Genomic DNA, 20042 nt, shown 5'->3' on the forward strand with positions numbered 1-20042 from the left:
AGAAAATACAAATTAAAAAAGAATAAACTAGACTAAACCAAACTAAAATTTTAAAAAAATTTAAAAGCAGAAAAGCAGGGGGGAGGAGTTAAGATGGCGGAGAAGTAGCAGCCTGAGACTATACCAGGTAACAGGAGATCAGCTCGATAGCTTATCTAAACATTGCAAACACCTACAAATCCAACAGGAGAGCGAAGAGAAGAAGAACAGCAACTCTAGAAACAGAAAATCAACCACTTTCTGAAAGGTAGGACTGGCGGAGAAGTGAATCTAAAACGACGGGAAGATAGACCGCGGGGGGAGGGGCCAGCTCCCGGCAAGCGGCGGAGGAACGGAGCACAAAATCAGGACTTTTAAAAGTCTGTTCCACTGAGGGACAATGCTCCAGAGGCTAAACCAGGGTGAAGCCCACGCGGGGCCAGCGTGTCCCAGGCCCCGCAGGGTCACAGAAGGATCGGGGGTGTCGGAGTGTCGGAGATCTCGCAGGTATTAGAACGGAGAAGCCGGCTTCAGAGACAGAGCCGAGGACTGAACTCTCAGCTCGGGGTTACCTTGAACTGGTCACGGGCTAGGTGAGCTCGGAGAGCGGCTAGAGGCTGGGGATGCGGGAGTGATTGGGTGCTGTCCTCTGGGGGCGCACTGAGGAGTGGGGTCCCAGGCTCTCGGCTCCTCTGGGCCGGAGACTAGGAGGCCGCCATTTTCATTCCCATCCTCCGGAACTCTACAGAAAGCATTCAGGGAACAGAATCTCCCAAAAGCGAACCCGAGCCGATTACTTAGTCGGGCCGACGGTAAGGGCGGTGCAATCCTGCTTCGGGCAAAGACACTTGAGAGTCACTACAACAGGCCCCTCCCCCAGAAGATCAACAAAATATCCAGCCAGGACGAAGTTCATCTATCAAGGAGAAAGCAGATTCAATTCCTAAGACAGCAGAGCAATTCCAGAGGAGGAGAAAGCAAAGCACGGAACTCAAGGCTTTCTCCCCATGATTCTTTAGTCTTGCGGCTACTTCAATTTATTTTTCTTTTTTCAATTTTTTTTTCTTTTTTCAATTTTTTTTCTTTTTACTTTTTTCTTCTTCTGCTAAATTTTTTAAAACTTTTACCCTTTTCTTTTTTAACGTTTTTTGACAAGTTTATCTAAATATATATATTTTTTCTTTCTTTTTTATAATTTTTTCTTTATTTGTTTTATTTTTTAATTTTTTTTCTTTTTTTTTCCTGAACCTCTTTTTATCCCCTTTCTCCCCCTCACAATTTGGGATCTCTTCTCATTTGGTTACAGCACACATTTCTGGGGTCTTTACCACCCTTTTAGTAGTTTATTTGCTCCTTCATATCCTCTTATCTGGACAAAATGACAAGGCAGAAAAAATCACCACAAACAAAAGAACAAGAGGCAGTACCAAAGGCTAGGGACCTAATCAACACAGACATTGGTACTATGTCAGATCAAGAGTTCAGAATGACGATTCTGAACATTCTAGCCGGGCTCGAAAAAGGCATGGAAGATATTAGAGAAACCCTCTCTGGAGATATTAAAGACCTTTCTGGAGAAATTAAAGAACTAAAATCTAACCAAGTTGAAATCAAAAAAGCTATTAACGAGGTGCAATCAAAAATGGAGGCTCTCACTGCTAGGATAAATGAGGCAGAAGAAAGAATTAGTGATATCGAAGACCAAATGACAGAGAATAAAGAAGCCGAGCAAAAGAGGGACAAACAGCTACTGGACCATGAGGGGAGAATTCGAGAGATAAGTGACACCATAAGACGAAACAACATTAGAATAATTGGGATTCCAGAAGAAGAAGAAACAGAGAGGGGAGCAGAAGGTCTATTGGAGAGAATCATTGGAGAGAATTTCCCTAATATGGCAAAGGGAACAAGCATCAAAATCCAGGAGATGCAGAGAACCCCCCTCAAAGTCAACAAGAATAGGTCCACACCCCGTCACCTAATAGTAAAATTGACAAGTCTTAGTGACAAAGAGAAAATCCTGAAAGCAGCCCAAGAAAAGAAGTCTGTAACATACAATGGTAAAAATATTAGATTGGCGGCAGACTTATCCACAGAGACCTGGCAGGCCAGAAAGAGCTGGCATGATATATTCAGAGCACTCAACGAGAAAAACATGCAGCCAAGAATACTCTATCCAGCTAGGTTATCTTTGAAAATAGAAGGAGAGATCAAAAGCTTCGAGGACAAACAAAAACTGAAAGAATTTGCAAACACCAAACCAGCTCTACAGGAAATATTGAAAGGGGTCCTCTAAGCAAAGAGAGAGCCTAAAAGTAGTAGATCAGAAAGGTACAGAGACAATATACAGTAACAGTCACCTTAAAGGCTACTAATGGCACTAAATTCATATCTCTCAATAGTTACCCTGAATGTTAATGGGCTAAATGCCCCAATCAAAAGACACAGGGTATCAGAATGGATAAAAAAACAAAACCCATCAGTATGTTGCCTACAAGAAACTCATTTTAGACGCGAAGACACCTCCAGATTGAAAGTGAGGGGGTGGAAAACAATTTACCATGCTAATGGGCATCAGAAGAAAGCTGGGGTGGCAATCCTTATATCAGATCAATTAGATTTTAAGCCAAAGGCTATAATAAGAGATGAGGAAGGACACTATATCCTACTCAAAGGGTCTGTCCAACAAGAAGATCTAACCATTTTAAATATCTATGCCCCTAACGTGGGAGCAGCCAACTATATCAACCAATTAATAACAAAATCAAAGAAACACATCAATAATAATACCATAATAGTAGGGGACTTGAACACTCCCCTCACTGAAATGGACAGATCATCCAAGCAAAAGATCAACAAGGAAATAAAGGCCTTAAATGACACACTGGACCAGATGGACATCACAGATCTATTCAGAACATTTCATCCCAAAGCAACAGAATACATATTCTTCTCTAGTGCACATGGAACCTTCTCCAGTATAGATCACATCCTGGGTCACAAATCAGGTCTCTACCGGTATCAAAAGTTTAGGATTATTCCCTGCATATTTTCAGACCACAATGCTCTGAAGCTAGAACTCAGTCACAAGAGGAAAGCTGGAAAGAACCCAAATACATGGAGACTAAACAGCATCCTTCTAAAGAATGAATGGGTTAACCAGGAAATTAAAGAAGAATTGAAAAAATTCATGGAAACAAATGATAATGAAAACACAACAGTTCAAAATCTGTGGGACACAGCAAAGGCAGTCCTGAGAGGAAAATATATAGCGGTACAAGCCTTTCTCAAGAAACAAGAAAGGTCTCAAGTACACAACCTAACCCTACGCGTAAAGGAGCTGGAGAAAGAACAAGAAAGAAACCCTAAACCCAGCAGGAGAAGAGAAATCATAAAGATCAGAGCAGAAATCAATGCAATAGAAACCAAAAAAACAATAGAAAAAATCAATGAAACTAGGAGCTGGTTCTTTGAAAGAATCAATAAGATTGATAACCCCCTGGCCAGACTCATCAAAAAGAAAAGAGAAAGGACCCAAATCAATAAAATCATGAATGAAAGAGGAGAGATCACAACTAACACCAAAGAAATACAGACAATTATCAGAATTATGAGCAACTCTACGCCAACAAATTGGACAATCTGGAAGAAATGGATGCATTCCTAGAGACATATAAACTACCACAACTGAACCAGGAAGAAATAGAAAACCTGAACAGGCCCATAACCAGTAAGGAGATTGAAACAGTCATCAAAAATCTCCAAACAAACAATATCCCAGGGCCAGATGGCTTCCCAGGGGAATTCTACCAAACATTTAAAGAAGAACTCATTCCTATTCTCCTGAAACTGTTCCAAAAAATAGAAATGGAAGGAAAACTTCCAAACTCATTTTATGAGGCCAGCATCACCTTGATCCCCAAGCCAGACAAGGATCCCACCAAAAAAGAGAACTACAGACCAATATCCTTGATGAACACAGACGCAAAAATTCTCGCCAAAATACTAGCCAATAGGATTCAACAGTACATTAAAAGGATTATTCACCACAATCAAGTGGGATTTATTCCAGGGCTGCAGGGTTGGTTCAACATCCGCAAATCAATCAATGTGATAGAACACATTAATAAAAGAAAGAACAAGAACCATATGATACTCTCAATAGATGCTGAAAAAGCATTTGACAAAGTACAGCATCCCTTCCTGATCAAAACACTTCAAAATGTGGGGATAGAGGGCACATACCTCAATATTATCAAAGTCATCTATGAAAAACCCACCGCAAATATCATTCTCAATGGAGAAAAACTGAAAGCTTTTCCGTTAAGGTCAGGAACACGGCAGGGATGTCCATTATCACCACTGCTATTCAACATAGTATTAGAAGTCCTAGCCTCAGCAATCAGACAACAGAAAGAAATTAAAGGCATCCAAATTGGTAAAGAAGAAGTCAAACTATCACTCTTCGCAGATGATATGATACTATATGTGGAAAACCCAAAAGACTCCACTCCAAAACTGCTAGAACTTGTACAGGAATTCAGTAAAGTGTCAGTATATAAAATCAATGCACAGAAATCAGTTGCATTTCTGTACACCAACAACAAGACTGAAGAAAGAGAAATTAAGGAGTCAATCCCATTTACAATGGTACCCAAAACTATAAGATACCTAGGAATAAACCTAACCAAAGAGACTAAGAATCTATACACAGAAAATTATAAAGTACTCATGAAAGAAATTGAGGAAGACACAAAAAAATTGAAAAATGTTCCATGCTCCTGGATTGGAAGAATAAATATTGTGAAAATGTCTATGCTACCTAAAGCAATCTACACATTTAATGCAGTCCCTATCAAAATACCATCCATTTTTTTCAAAGAAATGGAACAAATAATCCTCAAATTTATATGGATCCAGAAAAGACCTCGAATAGCCAAAGGAATATTGAAGAACAAAGCCAAAGTTGGTGGCATCACAATTCCGGACTTCAAGCTCTATTACAAAGCTGTCATCATCAAGACAGCATGGTACTGGCACAAAAACAGACACATAGATCAGTGGCACAGAATAGAGAGCCCAGAAATCGACCCTCAACTCTATGGTCAACTAATCTTCGCCAAAGCAGGAAAGAATGTCCAATGGAAAAAAGACAGCCTCTTCAATAAATGGTGCTGGGAAAATTGGACAGCCACATGCAGAAAAATGAAATTGGACCACTTCCTTACACCACACACGAAAATAGACTCCAAATGGATGAAGGACCTCAATGTGAGAAAGGAATCCATCCAAATCCTTGAGGAGAATGCAGGCAGCAACCTCTTCGACCTCAGCCGCAGCAACATCTTCCTAGGAACAACAGCAAAGGCAAGGGAAGCAAGAGCAAAAATGAACTATTGGGATTTCATCAAGATCAAAAGCTTTTGCACAGCAAAGGAAACAGTTAACAAAACCAAAAGACAACTGACAGAATGGGAGAAGATATTTGCAAACGACATATCAGATAAAGGGCTAGTATCCAAAATCTATAAGGAACTTAGCAAACTCAACACCCAAAGAACAAACAATCCAATCAAGAAATGGGCAGAGGACATGAACAGACATTTCTGCAAAGAAGACATCCAGATGGCCAACAGACACATGAAAAAGTGCTCCACGTCACTCGGCATCAGGGAAATACAAATCAAAACCACAATGAGATATCACCTCACACCAGTCAGAATGGCTAAAATTAACAAGTCAGGAAATGACAGATGCTGGCGAGGATGTGGAGAAAGGGGAACCCTCCTCCACTGTTGGTGGGAATGCAAGCTGGTCCAACCACTCTGGAAAACAGCATGGAGGTTCCTCAAAATGTTGAAAATAGAACTACCCTATGACCCAGCAATTGCACTACTGGGTATTTACCCTAAAGATACAAACATAGTGATCCGAAGGGGCACGTGTACCCGACTGTTTATAGCAGCAATGTCTACAATAGCCAGACTATGGAAAGAACCTAGATGTCCATCAACAGATGAATGGATAAAGAAGATGTGGTATATATACACAATGGAATACTATGCAGCCATCAAAAGAAATGAAATCTTGCCATTTGCGACGACGTGGATGGAACTAGAGCGTATCATGCTTAGTGAAAAAGTCAATCGGAGAAAGACAACTATCATATGATCTCCCTGATATGAGGACATGGAGAAGCAACATGGGGGGGTATGGGGATAGGAGAAGAATAAATGAAACAAGATGGGATTGGGAGGGAGACAAACCATAAATGACTCTTAATCTCACAAAACAAACTGGGGGTTCCTGGGGGGAGGTGGGATTGGGAGAGGGGGAGTGGGCTATGGACATTGGGGAGGGGAGGCGAACCATAAGAGACTATGGACTCTGAAAAACAACCTGAGGGTTTTGAAGGGTCAGGGGTGGGAGGTTGTGGCAACCTGAGGGTTTTGAAGGGTCAAGGGTGGGAGGTTGGGGGAACAGGTAGTGCGTAATGGGGAGGGCACGTTTTGCATGGTTGTTGTGCAAAAAGAATGAATACTGTTACGCTGAAAAAATAAATAAAATGGAAAAAAAAATTAGAAAAGCAAAAGTAAAACATGGGTGTATGTATCAAAAAGTTCAGGTCAGAAAGTTATTAAGGAATTTGATGTACTAGACATCTCACTGTGATGGTAAATAGGTTAAAAAATTATCTATATGTATTTAAAAAAGAACCAGAATAGTGGGAACTAGTTAAAATAAAAGTTGTATCTATGAAGTAGTGGTGGTTTTCTCTTGCTGTCTTTTTTTTTTTTTTCTTTCCTGGTTGGTTTTTCAGGGGGAGAGGTCTTCCACGTGGGTTTTCAGTCAATGACATTCCCTGAGTTAAGTCTTCTCACGCCCCTCAAGGGGGTGGGGTCTCGGGAAACCAGTTTTTTCAGGCTTTTGTTCTCTGGAGGTTTTTATGTTTGTTCATCTGTTTTCTCTTGCCTTAACAGCATTTGATGGTTTTTGGAGGTTTAGAGGATTACAAACTGCACCCCGACCTCCCTCTCAGAGAGAAGCCTTGGAGTGCTCTGCAGAGCTGCTGGCAGAGTAGGTTCTGAGTCACCGTCCCTGGGGATGCAGGATCTCCTCCTTGTACCCAAATCCACAGCAGCGGTGGCTGTCTGGGCAGCTCCAGACCACCAGAGAGGTTCCAGGCAGGGATCACACACTGAGATTTTCCTGCTGGCCTGGGCTTGGAGTGCCTCATTTTTCTGGGTCCGAGAGTTCCTGGCTAGCTCCTGTGAGCACCTCTCCCAGCAGAGGGTGTGGGGTGCACGCATCTCAGGAACACTGTCTGGCGAGGCTCCCAGCCCCTCAAGGGAGCCGGACCCCACAAGTTCTCAGGTGCACTGATGGCTCAGGGACCAAGAACTGGTTTCTCTGGTGCACTCTCTCTGGCTCAGTGCCAGGGGAGGCTGTCCTGGGTCCAGGGTCTTAAGCCCCTTTCCCTAACCCCCTGATTCCCACAATTTCCCCCCACGATCTTTTGCTCTTTTTTTTTTTTTTTTTTTTTTTTTTTTTAGTGCTTTCAACCAGACTCCAAGTTAATGCTGGTCCCCAGATGCAGGGCACTCTCGTATTGGGATACTACTTTCCAATCATGTGCCTCTGGTGGCTCCCTCCCCCTTTTGTTTATCTTCTGATATCAGTCAGACGCTCCCAGTCCACTTTACCTGCCCACTGGTGTCTTCTGCTCCTGTAGAGATCCAGACGTATATAATTCTGATCTCAGGCTGATTTCATGGGTGATCGGAGTTCTTTGGTAGGTAATCAACTCACTTTAGGGTACAGGTTGAAATGGCGCCTCCTCCTATTTCCCTGCCATCTTGACTTCTCCACCCCCTGTCTTTAAATCTGGAGGAGAGTTTGGGTATAAAATGACTTTCTTGTAGACAGCATATTGATGGGTTTTGGGTTTTGTTTTTTTTTATCCATTCTGATACCCCATGTCTTTTGATTGGGGGTATTGAGCCCATTTACATTCAGGGAAACTATTGAGAGATATGAATTTAGTGTCATTGTAATGCCTGTAAGGTGACTATTACTGTATATTGTCTCTGTTCTTTTCTGATCTACTAATTTTAGGGTCTCTCTTTGCTTAGAGGACCCCTTTCAGTATTTCTTGTGGAACTGGATTGTTGTTGACAAATTCTTTTAGTTTTTGTTTGTTAGTTTAGTTTTTTCTCTCCTCCTATTTTCAATGATAGCCTAGCTGGATATGGTATTCTTGGCTGCATGTTTTTCTCGTTTAGTGCTCTGAATATATCATGCCAGTTCTTTCGGCCTGACAGGTATCTGTGGAAAAGTCAGCTGCCAATTTAATATTTTTACCATTATAAGTTCAGACTTCTTTTCCTGGACTGCCTTCAGGATTTTCTTTTTGTCACTAAGACTTGTAAATTTTACTATTAGATGACGGGCTGTGGACCTACTGTTATTGATTTTGAGAGGGGTTCTCTGTTCCTCTTGGATTTTGATTTTGATGCTTGTTCCCTTTGCCATATTAGGGAAATTCTCTACAATAGTTCTCTCCAATATACCTTCTGCTACTCTCTCTCTCTTTCTTCTTTTTCTGGAATCCAAATTATTCTAACGTTGTTTCATCTTATGGTATCACTTATCTCTTGAATTCTCCCCTCGTGGTCCAGTAGTTGTTTCTCTCTCTTTTGCTCAGCTTCTTTATTTTCTGACATTTGGTCTTTTATATCACTAATTCTCTCTTCTGCATCATTTATCCTAGCAGTAAGAGCCTCACGTTTTATTGCACCTCACTAATAGCTTTTTTGATTTCAGCTTGTTTAGATTTTAGTTCTTTTATCTCTCCAGAATGGGCTTTGATTTCTCCAGACAGGGTTTTTCTATTATCTAGCACCTTGAGAATCGTCATTCTGAAGTCTAAATCTTACATATTGCTTATGTCTGTACTGATTAGATCCCTAGCCTTTGGTACTACTGCCTCTTGTTCTTGTGTGTGTGTGTGTGTGTGTGTGTGTGTGTGTGTGTGTGTGTATGTGTGTGGTGAGTTTTTCTGCCTTGATTTTTTTTCCTAGATAAGAATATATGAAGGAGAGAGTAAAATATTAAAAAGGTGGCAAAGACCCCAGGGAAATATGCTTTAACTAAATCAGAAGAGACCCCAAATTGTGGGGGGAAGAAAGGGGGTAAAAAGAAGTTCAGGGGAAAAAAAGAAAAATATATAAAAAAGGAAAATAGATATATTACACTGGTGAAGAGAACAGAGTCACAGAGTCACCCACTTAATTCTGGGTGTATTTTGGTCTCTTAGAAGAAACTACCTTCCAAAATTTTATAGAATTATATATATATATATATATATATATATATATATATATATATATATTTATATACATACACGTACACAAACAAAATACACAAAATAAGGGTAAACATGAAGAAGGGATGGAATATGACTATAAAGATGAAATTAGAAAGAAAATTTCTAAAATAAGAGTGGATAAGATAAGTTGGTTTGAAGTATAAAGAAAAAGAAAGTGGAGAGAATTTGCTCAGGCTGGAGACTAGAACAAATCCCTGTGCCTGATTTATGGTATATTTTGATCTATTAGAAGAAGTTGTATCCCAGATTTTTTTTTGAAGAGAAAACCTTGTGTGTATAAAAAAGTCAAGTTAGATACAATGAAAGGTAAAATATGCCTATATTAATGAAGGTTCAAAAATATTTTTTATGAAAGGTACTGTTAAGATAAACTAGATAAAAATGATAAAAGAGGAATGATTAAAATTTTTAAAAAATTTAGCATAAGAAAAAAATAAAATAAAAAATAATTAACTTTGCAAAACTAAAGAATCAGGGGGAGAAATCCATGAATTCCATGTTTTGCTTTCTCCTCCTCTGGAATTCCACTGTTCTGCTTGGTAAGCGAACTTGGTCTTGGCTGGATTTCTTGCTGATCTTCTGGGGGAGGGTCCTGTTGTAGTGATTCTCGATTGTCTTTGTCCAAGGCAGAATTTCACCGCCCTTACCAGGGGCTGGGCTAAGTAATCCACTCGGATTCACTTTCAGGAGCTTTTGTTCCCTGAATGCTTTCTATAGAGTTCTGGAGGATGGGAATGAAATGGCTGTCTCCCAATCTCTGGCTTGGAGCAGCTGAGAGCTTGGGGCCCTACTCCTCAGTGTGCCCTTGGAGGAAAGCGCTTGATCACTCCTGTCTCCCTGGCCTCTGGCCATGCTCCGAGGTCACCCAGCCTGTGGCCAAGCTTCTCTGTCTCTGGCACACAGCCCTGTCAGGAGTCTCCAAACCCAGCAGATCCCTGCACTCTTCCAGGGGGGTCTTCCCGGATCTTGTGGTGTCCCCACTCAAAGAGCAGTGTCCTGACTGTCCCATGGATCACAGTTTAAGGTAACCTCGAGTTAAGAGCTCACTCCATGGCTCCATTTCTGTAACTGGCTTCACCGCTCTAACACCTGTAAGCTCTGTGACACTCAGACACTCCCGATCCTTCTGTGATCCTGCAGGACCTGAGAACACGCTGTCCCAGCGGGGGCTTCACCCCGACTTAGGTTCTGGAGTGATGTCCCTCAGTGGAGCAGACATTTAAAAAGTTCTGATTTTGTGCTCCATTGCCCAGCTGCTTGCTGGGAGCCAGCCCTTCCCCCCGCGGTCTATCTTCCTGTGGCTTTGTATTCACTTCTCCACAGGTCCTCCCTTTCAGAAAGTGGTTGACTTTCTGCTTCTAGAATTGCTGCTCTTCTTCTCTTCGATCTCCTGTTGGATTTGTAGGTGTTTGGAATGGTTTGATAAACTAGCTCATCTCCTGCTACCTAATGTCATCTCAGCCTGCTACTCCTCTGCCATCTTGACTCCTCCTCCTACATTCATTTGCAGAAAATCTAGCACCTGGTTCTAAATTAAGGAGTACATCTTACCTAATATTAAACCTAATACTGGCATTTTGTGTAATGGGGGAAGAGGTGAGGTCATGAGCACGTTTTCACAGGCTTCTCACCTATGAAACTTCATCTCTCTCCAGCCTTTGTACATCGTCCTTCTATGCAAGTTGTATTTACTATCTAGAGAGTTTCCACGATTCTTGATTTCTCCAACGTTATCATTCAAAGATAATTTTTTGAATTTATAAAAGGTCCTATGATACTTACTTATGGCCTTCAGTTTTCTAATGTTTATGTATTACCAGGATTTGCCACTGAAATGTTAATACTGTTCTGATGTTAAAAAAAAAAAGAAAGAGGAGGAGGAGTCAAGATGGCGGAGAAGTAGCAGCCTGAGAATACATCAGGTAGCAGGAGATCAGCTCGATAGCTTATCTAAACATTGCAAACACCTACAAATCCAACGGGAGAGCGAAGAGAAGAAGAACAGCAACTCTAGAAACAGAAAATCAACCACTTTCTGAAAGGTAGGACTGGCGGAGAAGTGAATCTAAAACGACGGGAAGATAGACCGCGGGGGGAGGGGCCGGCTCCCGGCAAGCGGCGGAGGAACGGAGCACAAAATCAGGACTTTTAAAAGTCTGTTCCACTGAGGGACATTGCTCCAGGGGCTAAACCGGGGTGAAGCCCACGCGGGGCCAGCGTGGCCCCAGGCCCTGCAAGGTCACAGAAGGATCGGGGGTGTCAGAGTGTCGGAGAGCTTGCAGGTATTAGAACGGAGAAACCGGCTGCAAAGACAGAGCCGAGGACTGAACTCTCAGCTCGGGGTTACCTTGAACTGGTCGCGGGCTGGGTGAGCTCGGAGCGCACTAGAGGCTGGGGATACGGGAGTGATTGGGTGCTGTCCTCTGGGGGCGCACTGAGGAGTGGGGCCCCAGGCTCTCGGCTCCTCCGGGCCGGAGACTGGGAGGCCGCCATTTTCATTCCCGTCCTCCGGAACTCTACGGAAAGCGTTCAGGGAACAGAAGCTCCCAAAAGCGAACCCGAGCCGATTACTTAGTCCGGCCGCCGGTAAGGGCGGTGCAATCCCGCCTCGGGCAAAGACACTTGAGAATCACTACAACAGGCCCCTCCCCCAGAAGATCAACAAAATATCCAGCCAGGACGAAGTTCATCTATCAAGGAGAAAGCAGATTCAATTCCTAAGACAGCAGAGCAATTCCAGAGGAGGAGAAAGCAAAGCACGGAACTCATGGCTTTCTCCCCATGATTCTTTAGTCTTGTGGCTACTTCAATTTTTTTTTCTTTTTTCAATTTTTTTTTCTTTTTTCAATTTTTTTTTCTTTTTACTTTTTTCTTCTTCTGCTAAATTTTTTTAAAACTTTTACCCTTTTCTTTTTTAACGTTTTTTGACTAGTTCATCTAAATATATATATTTTTCTTTCTTTTTTATATTTTTTTATTTGTTTTATTTTTTAAATTTTTTTCTTTTCTTTTTTTTTTTTCTTTTTTTTTCAGAACCTGTTTTTTATCCCCTTTCTCCCCCCCACAATTTGGGGTCTCTTCTGATTTGGTTACAGCGCATTTTTCCGGGGTCTTTGCCACCCTATTAGTAGTTTATTTGCTCCTTCATATCCTCTTATCTGGACAAAATGACAAGGCGGAAAAAATCACCACAAACAAAAGAACAAGAGACAGTACTGAAGGCTAGGGACCTAATCAACACAGACATTGGTACTATGTCAGATCAAGAGTTCAGAATGACGATTCTGAACATTCTAGCCGGGCTCGAAAAAGGCATGGAAGATATTAGAGAAACCCTCTCTGGAGATATTAAAGCCCTTTCTGGAGAAATTAAAGAACTAAAATCTAACCAAGTTGAAATCAAAAAAGCTATTAATGAGGTGCAATCAAAAATGGAGGCTCTCACTGCTAGGATCAATGAGGCAGAAGAAAGAATTAGTGATATAGAAGACCAAATGACAGAGAATAAGGAAGCCGAGCAAAAGAGGGACAAACAGCTACTGGACCATGAGGGGAGAATTCGAGAGATAAGTGACACCATAAGACGAAACAACATTAGAATAATTGGGATTCCAGAAGAAGAAGAAACAGAGAGGGGAGCAGAAGGTCTATTGGAGAGAATCATTGGAGAGAATTTCCCTAATATGGCAAAGGGAACAAGCATCAAAATCCAGGAGATGCAGAGAACCCCCCTCAAAGTCAACAAGAATAGGTCCACACCCCGTCACCTAATAGTAAAATTGACAAGTCTTAGTGACAAAGAGAAAATCCTGAAAGCAGCCCGAGAAAAGAAGTCTGTAACATACAATGGTAAAAATATTAGATTGGCAGCAGACTTATCCACAGAGACCTGGCAGGCCAGGAAGAGCTGGCATGATATATTCAGAGCACTCAACGAGAAAAACATGCAGCCAAGAATACTCTATCCAGCTAGGCTATCATTGAAAATAGAAGGAGAGATCAAAATCTTCCAGGACAAACAAAAACTGAAAGAATTTGCAAACACCAAACCAGGTCTCCAGGAAATATTGAAAGGGGTCCTCTAAGCAAAGAGAGAGCCTAAAAGTAGTAGATCGGAAAGGTACAGAGACAATATACAGTAACAGTCACCTTACAGGCTACTAATGGCACTAAATTCATATCTCTCAATAGTTACCCTGAATGTTAATGGGCTAAATGCCCCAATCAAAAGACACAGGGTATCAGAATGGATAAAAAAACAAAACCCATCAGTATGTTGCCTACAAGAAACTCATTTTAGACGCGAAGACACCTCCAGATTGAAAGTGAGGGGGTGGAAAACAATTTACCATGCTAATGGGCATCAGAAGAAAGCTGGGGTGGCAATCCTTCTATCAGATCAATTAGATTTTAAGCCAAAGGCTATAATAAGAGATGAGGAAGGACACTATATCCTACTCAAAGGGTCTGTCCAACAAGAAGATCTAACCATTTTAAATATCTATGCCCCTAACGTGGGAGCAGCCAACTATATCAACCAATTAATAACAAAATCAAAGAAACACATCAATAATAATACAATAATAGTAGGGGACTTTAACACTCCCCTCACTGAAATGGACAGATCATCCAAGCAAAAGATCAACAAGGAAATAAAGGCCTTAAATGACACACTGGACCAGATGGACATCACAGATATATTTAGAACATTTCATCCCAAAGCAACAGAATACACATTCTTCTCTAGTGCACATGGAACCTTCTCCAGAATAGATCACATCCTGGGTCACAAATCAGGTCTCAACCGGTATCAAAAGATTAGGATTATTCCCTGCATATTTTCAGACCACAATGCTCTGATGCTAGAACTCAATCACAAGAGGAAAGCTGGAAAGAACCCAAATACATGGAGACTAAACAGCATCCTTCTAAAGAATGAATGGGCTAACCAGGAAATTAAAGAAGAATTGAAAAAATTCATGGAAACAAATGATAATGAAAACACAACAGTTCAAAATCTGTGGGACACAGCAAAGGCAGTCCTGAGAGGAAAATATATAGCGGTACAAGCCTTTCTTAAGAAACAAGAAAGGTCTCAAGTACACAACCTAACCCTACGCGTAAAGGAGCTGGAGAAAGAACAAGAAAGAAACCCTAAACCCAGCAGGAGAAGAGAAATCATAAAGATCAGAGCAGAAATCAATGAAATAGAAACCAAAAAAAAAATAGAAAAAAATCAATGAAACTAGGAGCTGGTTCTTTGAAAGAATCAATAGGATTGATAAACCCCTGGCCAGACCCATCAAAAAGAAAAGAGAAAGGACCCAAATCAATAAAATCATGAATGAAAGAGGAGAGATCACAACTAACACCAAAGAAATACAGACAATTATAAGAACATACTATGAGCAACTCTACGCCAACAAATTGGACAATCTGGAAGAAATGGATGCATTCCTAGAGACATATAAACTACCACAACTGAACCAGGAAGAAATAGAAAACCTGAACAGGCCCATTACCAGTAAGGAGATTGAAACAGTCATCAAAAATCTCCAAACAAACAAAAGCCCAGGGCCAGATGGCTTCCCAGGGGAATTCTACCAAACATTTAAAGAAGAACTCATTCCTATTCTCCTGAAACTGTTCCAAAAAATAGAAATGGAAGGAAAACATCCAAACTCATTCTATGAGGCCAGCATCACCTTGATTCCAAAACCAGACAAGGATCCCACCAAAAAAGAGAACTACAGACCAATATCCTTGATGAACACAGACGCAAAAATTCTCGCCAAAATACTAGCCAATAGGATTCAACAGTACATTAAAAGGATTATTCACCACGATCAAGTGGGATTTATTCCAGGGCTGCAGGGTTGGTTCAACATCCGCAAATCAATCAATGTGATACAACACATTAATAAAAGAAAGAACAAGAACCATATGGTACTCTCCATAGATGCTGAAAAAGCATTTGACAAAGTACAGCATCCCTTCCTGATCAAAACTCTACAAAGTGTAGGGATAGAGGGCACATACCTCAATATTATCAAAGCCATCTATGAAAAACCCACCGCAAATATCATTCTCAATGGAGAAAAACTGAAAGCTTTTCCATTAAGGTCAGGAACATGGCAGGGATGTCCATTATCACCACTGGTATTCAACATAGTATTAGAAGTCCTAGCCTCAGCAATCAGACAACAGAAAGAAATTAAAGGCATCCAAATTGGTAAAGAAGAAGTCAAACTATCACTCTTCGCAGATGATATGATACTATATGTGGAAAACCCAAAAGACTCCACTCCAAAACTGCTAGAACTTGTACAGGAATTCAGTAAAGTGTCAGGATATAAAATCAATGCACAGAAATCAGTTGCATTTCTGTACACCAACAACAAGACTGAAGAAAGAGAAATTAAGGAGTCAATCCCATTCACAATTGTACCCAAAACTATAAGATACCTAGGAATAAACCTAACCAAAGAGACGAAGAATCTATACACAGAAAATTATAAAGTACTCATGAAAGAAATTGAGGAAGACACAAAAAAATGGAAAAATGTTCCATGCTCCTGGATTGGAAGAATAAATATTGTGAAAATGTCTATGCTACCTAAAGCAATCTACACATTTAATGCAATCCCTATCAAAATACCATCCATTTTTTTCAAAGAAATGGAACAAATAATCCTCAAATTTATATGGAACCAGAAAAGATCTCGAATAGCCAAAGGAATATTGAAGAACAAAGCCAAAGTTGGTGGCATCACAATTCCGGACTTCAAGCTCTATTACAAAGCTGTCATCATCAAGACAGCATGGTACTGGCACAAAAACAGACACATAGATCAGTGGAACAGAATAGAGAGCCCAGAAATCGACCCTCAACTCTATGGCCAACTCATCTTCGACAAAGCAGGAAAGAATGTCCAATGGAAAAAAGACAGCCTCTTCAATAAATGGTGCTGGGAAAATTGGACAGCCACATGCAGAAAAATGAAATTGGACCACTTCCTCACACCACACACGAAAATAGACTCCAAATGGATGAAGGACCTCAATGTGAGAAAGGAATCCATCCAAATCCTTGAGGAGAATGCAGGCAGCAACCTCTTCGACCTCAGCCGCAGCAACATCTTTCTAGGAACAACGGCAAAGGCAAGGGAAGCAAGGGCAAAAATGAACTATTGGGATTTCATCAAGATCAAAAGCTTTTGCACAGCAAAGGAAACAGTTAACAAAACCAAAAGACAACTGACAGAATGGGAGAAGATATTTGCAAACGACATATCAGATAAAGGGCTAGTATCCAAAATCTATAAGGAACTTAGCAATCTCAACACCCAAAGAACAAACAATCCAATCAAGAAATGGGCAGAGGACATGAACAGACATTTCTGCAAAGAAGACATCCAGATGGCCAACAGACACATGAAAAAGTGCTCCACGTCACTCGGCATCAGGGAAATACAAATCAAAACCACAATGAGATATCACCTCACACCAGTCAGAATGGCTAAAATTAACAAGTCAGGAAATGACAGATGCTGGCGAGGATGTGGAGAAAGGGGAACCCTCCTCCACTGTTGGTGGGAATGCAAGCTGGTCCAACCACTCTGGAAAACAGCATGGAGGTTCCTCAAAATGTTGAAAATAGAACTACCCTATGACCCAGCAATTGCACTACTGGGTATTTACCCTAAAGATACAAACATAGTGATCCGAAGGGGCACGTGTACCCGAATGTTTATAGCAGCAATGTCTACAATAGCCAGACTATGGAAAGAACCTAGATGTCCATCAACAGATGAATGGATCAAGAAGATGTGGTATATATACACAATGGAATACTATGCAGCCGTCAAAAGAAATGAAATCTTGCCATTTGCGACGACGTGGATGGAACTAGAGCGTATCATGCTTAGTGAAATAAGTCAATCGGAGAAAGACAACTATCATATGATCTCCCTGATATGAGGACATGGAGAAGCAACATGGGGGGGTAGGGGGATAGGAGAAGAATAAATGAAACAAGATGGGATTGGGAGGGAGACAAACCATAAATGACTCTTAATCTCACAAAACAAACTGGGGGTTCCTGGGGGGAGGTGGGATTGGGAGAGGGGGAGCGGGCTATGGATATTGGGGAGGGGAGGCGAACCATAAGAGACTATGGACTCTGAAAAACAACCTGAGGGTTTTGAAGGGTCAGGGGTGGGAGGTTGGGGGAACAGGTGGTGGGTAATGGGGAGGGCACGTTTTGCATGGAGCACTGGGTGTTGTGCAAAAAGAATGAATACTGTTACGCTGAAAAAATAAATAAAATGGAAAAAAAATTAAAAAAAAGAAAGAAAAAGGAAATATATCCAAAGCAGATGACATTGTGATTGAAATGCACAGCTGCAAAGACATCTGCTTGAGTAAATTTAGAAAAATGATTAGGTTTTTTCCCTAAAAGCATTTCTTTGTTATCAAGCGTCCATCAGACATATCAAAATGGCTAGTATATTTTTGAAAACTTTTTCAAGTCTGTCCTAAAGTGAAATTCTCATATAAAATGATTTATAATCAAGTTTAACATATTAAATCTCCTCACTTAACAGATATTTGGAAAGAAAAGACTATTAGGAAATCTTTCTGGAGGAGAAAAATGTGTTTTTGGTGTCTACAGTAATATAGCATTTGGAAAATGAGGACATTGGGTTTCTTGTTTCTTAGATGTTGAGTTTGGCATTTCATCCTTAGGGAGGGGCATCCTTTTTTTCTTATGAATCTTAGATAGATGCAGATTCTCAGGGGCACAGCATACATATTGAGTGAATTCAAAATTTTAGGGTAAGAGTTGATATAAAAATTTAATTTATTAGATCATAGATCTCTTTTTTAAGAAAATAAGAATGCAAAGGTCAATAAAAATAGACTATGTCACAGAAGTTCACTGGGGCTGGCTCTCTGTGGCAATACCCAAGTGAAGATCCACAGTGTGTCTAGCATACAAAAAGATCTTACTTCTGAGGACAGGCACAATGAGCTTATCTGATAGGAAAATTTGCATCAAAAAGTTGAATTTTTGCACATATTAAAATTAATAAAATAATCATGAGAACTAGGACTGATGTGCAGGCACAAGATAATTTAGTCAACCTGAAGAAACCCCAAATCCTTCTGAACTGAAAAACTCTGATGAGTGACAATTAGAAAGTAAAATACCTTAACTTTTAGACTAACTGGAAACTAAGAATTGGCAGTTCTAAACATATAAAAACATTCCAGTATGGATGTTCAAAAGGTAAACAAATGGCAGGGATGTCCATTATCACCACTGCTATTCAACAGAGTACTAGAAGTCCTAGCCTCAGCAATCAGACAACAAAAAGAAATTAAAGGCATCCAAATCAGTAAAGAAGAAGTCAAACTATCACTCTTTGCAGATGATATGATACTATATGTGGAAAACCCAAAAGACTCCACTCCAAAACTGCTAGAACTTGTACAGGAATTCAGTAAAGTGTCAGGATATAAAATCAATGCACAGAAATCAGTTGCATTTCTGTACACCAACAACAAGACTGAAGAAAGAGAAATTAAGGAGTCAATCCCATTTACAATTGTACCCAAAACTATAAGATACCTAGGAATAAACCTAACCAAAGAGAATAAGAATCTATACACAGAAAATTATAAAGTACTCATGAAAGAAATTGAGGAAGACACAAAAAAATGGAAAAATGTTCCATGCTCCTGGATTGGAAGAATAAATATTGTGAAAATGTCTATGCTACCTAAAGCAATCTACACATTTAATGCAATCCCTATCAAAATACCATCCATTTTTTTCAAAGAAATGGAACAAATAATCCTCAAATTTATATGGATCCAGAAAAGACCTCGAATAGCCAAAGGAATATTGAAGAACAAAGCCAAAGTTGGTGGCATCACAATTCCGGACTTCAAGCTCTATTACAAAGCTGTCATCATCAAGACAGCATGGTACTGGCACAAAAACAGACACATAGATCAGTGGCACATAATAGAGAGCCCAGAAATCGACCCTCAACTCTATGGTCAACTAATCTTCGCCAAAGCAGGAAAGAATGTCCCATGGAAAAAAGACAGCCTCTTCAATAAATGGTGCTGGGAAAATTGGACAGCCACATGCAGAAAAATGAAATTGGACCACTTCCTTACACCACAGACGAAAATAGACTCCAAATGGATGAAGGACCTCAATGTGAGAAAGGAATCCATCCAAATCCTTGAGGAGAATGCAGGCAGCAACCTCTTCGACCTCAGCCGTAGCAACATCTTCCTAGGAACAATGGCAAAGGCAAGGGAAGCAAGGGCAAAAATGAACTATTGGGATTTCATCAAGATCAAAAGCTTTTGCACAGCAAAGGAAACAGTTAACAAAACCAAAAGACAACTGACAGAATGGGAGAAGATATTTGCAAACGACATATCAGATAAAGGGCTAGTATCCAAAATCTATAAGGAACTTAGCAAACTGAAAACCCAAAGAACATACAATCCAATCAAGAAATGGGCAGAGGACATGAACAGACATTTCTGCAAAGAAGACACCCTGATGGCCAACAGACACATGAAAAAGTGCTCCACGTCACTCGGCATCAGGGAAATACAAATCAAAACCACAATGAGATATCACCTCACA

This window comes from Meles meles, chromosome 16, assembly GCF_922984935.1.
Source record: "Meles meles chromosome 16, mMelMel3.1 paternal haplotype, whole genome shotgun sequence".
NCBI lineage: Eukaryota > Metazoa > Chordata > Mammalia > Carnivora > Mustelidae > Meles > Meles meles.